This window comes from Salvia hispanica, unplaced genomic scaffold (assembly GCF_023119035.1).
Source record: "Salvia hispanica cultivar TCC Black 2014 unplaced genomic scaffold, UniMelb_Shisp_WGS_1.0 HiC_scaffold_1053, whole genome shotgun sequence".
Taxonomy (NCBI): domain Eukaryota; kingdom Viridiplantae; phylum Streptophyta; class Magnoliopsida; order Lamiales; family Lamiaceae; genus Salvia; species Salvia hispanica.
In genome coordinates, this window is record NW_025951309.1 from 1 (window position 1) to 6,896 (window position 6,896).

Here is a 6,896-nt window from a genome sequence, read left to right on the forward strand (position 1 = left end):
ATACTGTGATCGGATGTCCCAGCCATCGCGAGCAATTCTCATCTTCTGCAAGTAAGATTTCCCTTATTCTTCACTGTCACACACATTCTCTCTTTATTGTGCTTATGTTGCTTTTCTAGGGCTAATAATGCAGAATTTGAGGAGGTTACTGTTGAGATCGGCAAGGGCCAACACCGCACCCCTGAATTTGCAGGTTGATTCATTACTCCTATTTGTCTCTTATTTTTATAAATAAATATGTCATGATTTTCAGCTGATTTGGTGTTTTTTTGGGGGTTTTGGTATTTTGTTTCACAAATTACAGAAGTGAATCCTATGAAACAAGTTCCAGCTGTCATCCATGGTGATTTCAAGCTTTTTGAGAGGTACCACTTGATCATTAAATGTTCTTCCTGGTTCCATTTTAGTTAGCTCAGTTAGATGCTAATCTTGTTAATTTGTCTTTGAGGATTTTTAGTTCATGTTCAAAACTAGAATTGGGTGAAAGTTTTATGCATTTATCTCTCTTTTGTTTACTGCAGTCATGCCATACTTATTTATCTGGCTTCAACAATTCCTGGTGTTGCTGATCACTGGTATCTTCTGCTTCTCTGCTTCTTTTGTTCACTCTTTCTCAACTATGATAGCATTGCTTTTGCTATGTTATCGTTACTTATGTTATCTACCGAAATAAATGTGTGACATAGCTCTCAACGCTGGTGCAGGTATCCAGCTGATGTCGGAGAGGGCAAGGTCCACTCGGTGCTGGATTGGCACCCACGAATCTGCGCGTGGCTCAGGTGATTTGTACATCTACATCTAGTGGGATTCTTAATATCATTGGAAGTAGCTTTGTTGATCAGTGAACTCTATGATAAGAGTTGCGTTGCGTAAGCAGGAAAGGCCTGGCTATGTAGTCGAGTCTCATGTGTATCGTTGTTAAAGTTTTTATTATAAAGCCATGTTCCTACTCCATAAAACTCAACATTTTGTGTTAATCCCTTTTCAGTTGGATATCTCATGAATGCCGTCTTCGCGGAAGCGTTTGGCATGCCTGGGACCCAAAGCAGCAGCTGAAGGTGAAAAGCTTCTTCTGGCATCTCTTGCAAGAATTGAGTCATTCTGGCTTCAAGGAGGACCATTTTTGCTTGGGAATTCAAAGCCAACAATTGCTGATCTAGCTTTAGCTTGTGAAGTCACACAACTTGAGGTAACTCTATGCCCTGCTTTCAGTTTGATAGGATGATATAGTAATAGTAGTACATTTTATCTGACTTACTTTCCCCAATGCTGATTCAGGTTGCAGATGACAATGACCATGACCGTATTGTGAAACCCCACACGAAAATCGTGAAGTGGATCAAGGATGTGAAGAGCGCAACCGCCCTCATTTTGAGGGAAATTCATGCAGCAATCCGTTCATTCAAAGAGCCCCTAAAGAAACTGAAGGCCCAAGCAGCTCAGAAATCGGAGTGAAGCTGAAAGTGGTTGCATTTCCATATGTGTGAGGTAACAATGAATAAGGGCAAGTGTTGAAGAACTCATTAGGTTCAATCACTTGATCTATTTTACATGTGTGATATCAACTTTTATCTTATCTGCTTGCTTGTCGTAGCAGAAAAATCTCCTTGAGATTTATGGATGTGATGAACATGTTTCGTACGTATAATAAATTTTTATTCAAAACATCTCTTTGTGATGTTATCTATTTGATACATTGAAACATGATTATATAAAAAAACTCTGAGATCTTGTACTTTATTTAACACTTATCTCACTGAGAGTTCAAGTCAATATTATACTACGTCAGTCCCATCAATTAGCTAAGATAAACAATAACTTTGGACTGATAAGAGTACAATTATAGATTATACAAACTATTTAGGATTTGATTTTCTTTTATGAAAATTGAATGAAAAATTTTCTATGACTATTGATCACACAGATTTTACACATTTTAGGGTTAGTTTATCTTAATTTGATTGAATATTGCATTATTTTAGTACTCCATGTTTTTTTGTCTATCAATTGGTTGGTATAATTTTAATATGAGTCCATCATCTGGCCTTCAGGATAGGAGGAGTGGTTCACACAATTATTAGTATATTTGCTAAAATAAACCAGAGTAATAATAAAGGCAAGTAAGATTTTATATAATAGTACCAAAAACATCTCAAAGCATGCTTTTCAATAGTATATACTACTACACCTTGCACACTTGCATTTTGTGGTTTCTCTATCCGAGCATCCGCATCGAGTCTCGATGTGGGCTCTATCTCGTCTCTCCGAGACGGACACTCGTAGACGGATGCTGAGCTCCTGATCCGTCCCCATCTCATTCGAGGCTCGCTGGGAGAGGAAGCTGGCGAGCTGCGCCTAGCGCCGCTTGGCCGTGGTGAGCTCCGTTCGTCCATGACGCCCACTCGCCGGCCGTGAGTGCGTCGTTTATATCCGTTAAAAATGTTTTTTTTTGTTTTTTTTAAAATTCAGGAAAAATTTGAAAATTAAAAAAATAAAAAAATCCAAAAATATTTTTTATTTTTTTAAGGATTTTAATTATGGGTTTTTTTATTTTAATAGTAATTATTTTTTATTTAATGAAGTGTGTTTTTATTAATTGAATTTGTTGAAAATAGAAAATAAAAAATAAAATTGAATGAATAGTTAAGGTATGAGATGGTTAAGAGATGGAGGATCGAGTCTTGTCTCTTAGTTAAGAGATGGGGTGAAAAGACGTGGCACATAAATAGTTAAGAGATGAAACGATTAAGAGACGAGATAGGAGCGAATGCGGATGGCCTCGTAATCGATGCCAATTTTATCAAATGAATCATGCTCATCTCTATTAGTCTTAGCTAGTACACTGTAATCCACCTTCTTAGCAGTCAATATGGAATAGACTTTGCTCATCAAATAAAATAAAATAAGGTATAGACTAAAATTCAAAATTGAATCTTTATATTAACTCAAAAATACTTTTAGTCTTACAAATGAAGTCAATAGATTATGATTCCAAACAATATACATTGAGTGAACTGGACCAATGATCGGTCCAGTTTTAACTATTGTAACAAAAATTAATGATTTAAATAAATTTTGGCCAAATTATTTTTATTAAAAAAATGCATATAAATTATAAGTAGATCAGAAAATCCACCTTTTCCAATTCAATTACCTAAATTTTGCAAATCATCTTTCTACAAGAAATCGCCATGGCTATCACCAATATCCATAGCTTCCACATTTAGCAAACCACCCACAGAGGAAGCAGACGAAGATGCAAAATCTATATCTATCAATCTATGTATTAGCTGCTTATTGAAAGATCATATAGCCTGCTTCCACAGAAAGTAGGAGAGTATCATGTAGAAATGCACAGGCCGCATATGACTACGCTATTTATACACGTGTATCTATGCTGGTTTCTGCACGAAACCAGTAAAGCTGAAAACTAAAGACATGTATACACCTTCGGATCTTGTACTGTATCTATGAGCTTGCACCAACAACTTGAATCCTTTGTTCAATGGAATCCACAATACGCACATGTATCTTTACCTTTCTTTCCATAGTTGTCGTTACAGTTTGCACAGATCACTTGATGAGTGAAAGGGAAAAGAAAAACGACAGAAACTTCATCTTTCGTGCAAATCACGCATACCCTATCACGTCCTGACCTTTTTGAAGAGTCTTGCAGTTTATCAGCTTCATGCATCAGCCTTCCAATGGCATCTCCTCGGGTATCTTCTGTCCAAAAATCATTATCCACCTCTGTTAACTGTGCCGACTGTTAAGGCAATCATATTCTTGCTCAAGGCGCTGGAGATCATCTTTGTGGTGCTGGAAATTAATTTTTTTCTTTGGCACAGATCATCAAGCCTTGTTTTGTTATTAGCCTTAGAAGCTTCTTTAAGGCGCCTCTCATTCTCCAGCTGGGGAAAACTAGTTCTTTAGCCTGCTGCTCCTGCCTCCACTTTGCCTTTCATATAGATGTTCAAATACACAATTAGTAAGCCCAAGTTTACTGTTAATGGGGTAATGAGCTACAGCTCTCAAGGGCTTTGGAACAGGGCTTTCGTTAAACAAGTTAGCTACCCACATACATGATAATTTACCTTACAATGGTAATGCAGAAAGGAACATGTACGCAGTTGTACTTGGTAAAGTTCACGTAAAGAAAAAAAAGCGTCTGAGGATTCAATCCCCTAAGGAAAGGGAAAAAACCAGAGAAACAGTAAGCATGTGAAAAGCACAAAATTTCTCAATTTATCCGTATACAGTCAATGAAACATCGTCATACTCATACCCAGTAAATGAATTGTGGCCTTTAAACATGTGAATCCAAATTACATTGATACATTGTAGGCTTGAATGTGGTATAGCATAACCGCGACATAGAGCAGATTTGAATTTAGCATAAAATGCAATATAATGTAAGATGCATAACCAACGGTCCTTCTCCAATGCGTCCAATGCCAAACTACAGTTACATACTACTATGAGCAGATGACATTATGTCTGCACACATTGTCACATGTATGCATGCTTATATGCTACTAATATTTCTCAATGGATATACATGATCAAATCATTAAAGTCGGAAGTTATAAAGCATCATCTATTGTCATGTTGAAGCATGTCGAAGGAAATTGAATGACTGAACAATTTTCCTGTATCGATATCAAAATAAAAGATACACCTTTGATAAATAGACCAAAGGAATGCCTTTGTACGTGAAGGCCTTGAAAGCACTCACAGACAACAAGATGATTCCAACTAATAGTTATCAAATATTTGTATGAACAGCTATTTTCAGTACACATACCTCAGTTTCCTTTGTGGCTTCCTCAACCTGAGCCAGTTCCTCCTGTAACTCTGAGATCTTCTGTTTCCGGGCAATATCTTCCTGCATCTTAGTTTTCTGCTTCTCCGCCCGAAAACCTCTTAAGAGCACCTTTTCTCCCTCTTCTCTACTTCCAAACAGGATGAGACCGATTCAGATGAACTTAGTTTATATGCTTCCATCTCTGCTCTAATTTCTGCAATTTTTGTCTCAAGCTTCTTAACAACACCATTTGCATCATCTACTTGATCACGCACCATCTTTACAGCATTCTCCATCTCAGTGACCTTCTTCAGGGTAGTATCAACAAACGTTTTCCTGCCCTTTTTCAGGCGCCAGTCCCCTCTCTCTCCATTCTCAACTTCCTCAGTTCAGTGAAATCACGACTGAGCTTTTTCAGCTTGGATCGCCTTCTGCTGAGCCCACCCTTTTCGTTCTCACCTGTTTCTTTAAGCACGTAATCTGATGGACCAAGATAAGGATAATGAAATCTTGTTCATCCAATGATACTTTCCAGTGTTCAGAAACTTACTCACTACCGAGTTAACCACATCTTGAGTCTTGGCACACTGGGATTCGACACTGCCCCCCTGGAACTGCAGCTGCCTTTCCACACCCACCAGATAAAGAACTGGGGCAGGCTTGTGATTGCCATTGGAAACAGCTGGGAAATTTCCCCCCAAAACCTGCAGCAAACATCATAACATCCCTCTTCAACATGCACTTCATTGACGGACTCAGGTTAAATCTCTTTGGACACTCAATCTCTTTTGCAAAGCTATTTCCATTGCACTTGCATTACCAACATTGACAACACTCATCAGTATACTCCACAAAGCATCATCCTTGGTCAGATGGGGCTTTTCTAGTTCAAGAAAAAAACCCCATCCCATGGAATACTCCAGCTGCCTCAAGTCTGCAAACAAGGGCACCGGATCCCAAATCCAATTACTTCGGCCACTATGCAGATAAGCCAAAGAATTACTCAAAATGTTATTCAAAACATCCATCTCACCACAACAATGCCCGTTCTCTAAAATGGCATTGAGTGCCTCTTCCTCGCCATAACCAAATTCAACAAGCTTATTTATCGCCACAGTATACAAAATCTCCAAATTCTGAGCAGCAACTCCTCTAACTCTTCCTCTGTAAGGTGCCATGCCACCAACCCTTATCCTCAAACACAGAACTCGACATTGGTGCATTCAAATTACAGATATGTTTGTCTCTAAAAATCGATCAAATTAACAAGAATGAACAATTAACCAGCTATACAGATACAAGTAAAGAGACAAGGGCATAAGAAACAAAGATGAGGGAAAATCGGAAGGTTACCGACAAATTATGATACCGGCGATCAATTAGCTTGTTTGAATTTCTTGATTGGCGATAAGCTTTAGGGGGGAATTATCTGACAGAAAGATAGTGATAAAATGATGATTCCGGCGATCAACATTGGAGTGTGTGGGATTTGTTGAATGGCGGTAATGCAGTAAGCTTTAGGAGAATGTGAAATGTAGCAGCTGCCAAAATGGGTGGGTTTTTTCCCGGATAGGGGTTTTGAAATCCGAGCTCGGAATGGGTTGAAACGTCGGCAAATAGAGAACTTATCCCAAAAGCCATTAGGAAGCATTTACATATACTGCCCCAGTTTTCAACCGTGGTAGGAATTAGTCCAACAAAGTCGAATTACCACCGTGATGGCTCCGGCACACTTAGGCAAAATCTATGTGACAATTCACAAAAATGCCACTCCTAAAGTTTTTGGCGGTAACACTTTTTTTTATTTTTCTGCAACAGTTTTAACATAAGGATTTAATATCAATTATTGATTGTAAACTATATTGAGTAATGCACAACATAAATACCTTATTTTACAAAATTTTAAACTTGGAATCTATAATCCTTAATCTGGAATTGATCTTTTATGGAGTAATATTTCTTACAAAAATGATTAATGTAAAGTAGTTGAACTTTAACACACCTGTAAAAAATTATGTACAGTAATTGTTAGAATGGAAAGTAATTTAATCTATTAAAATTACTAAGATTAAATGTAATTTTAGTAGTCAGA

At 37.7% G+C, this 6,896-nt stretch overlaps 2 pseudogenes; one reads left to right on the forward strand and one right to left on the reverse strand.

The window, feature by feature from the left end:
* Positions 1 to 4: 4 nt before the first annotated feature.
* On the forward strand, positions 5 to 1,667 carry LOC125197889 (annotated as a pseudogene).
* A 1,750-nt stretch (positions 1,668 to 3,417) lies between these two features.
* On the reverse strand, positions 3,418 to 5,982 carry LOC125197888 (annotated as a pseudogene).
* Positions 5,983 to 6,896: the final 914 nt, after the last annotated feature.